Source organism: Eptatretus burgeri, chromosome 10 (genome assembly GCF_056783735.1).
Source record: "Eptatretus burgeri isolate ZD-2024b chromosome 10, Ebu_testis_v1, whole genome shotgun sequence".
NCBI classification, from domain to species: Eukaryota; Metazoa; Chordata; class Myxini; order Myxiniformes; family Myxinidae; genus Eptatretus; species Eptatretus burgeri.
In genome coordinates, this window is record NC_140970.1 from 30,023,878 (window position 1) to 30,024,282 (window position 405).

The window sequence follows — 405 nt, forward strand, 5'->3', positions numbered from 1 at the left end:
AAGTACCGCTCACTTATGACCTAATGATCCCATTGAGCGTGAACATCGAAAACAAAGCATTGTGACCAGATATCATACTTAGGAACAAAAAAGAGAAGAAGGCATTGCAAATTGAGGTGTTAATACCAGTGATTTTGAACTAAACAATGCGGAAATCAAGAAAATGACCAAACACCAAGAAGACCTCAAGAATGAAGAGAAAAGATCCTGGACACTGAAGAATGCCAAAGTTGTAAGCTGGAGATATGGAAATTATGACAAAGAACCTCACAAATATATTAAAAACCATCCCTGGGAATATTACTACAAACAAACTACAGTTGGAAGCCATCCGGGGCTCAGCGATGATCCTGAAGAGAGCCCTCGGCACCAAACTTTGAAAACAGAAAACTTCACAACTTGGTC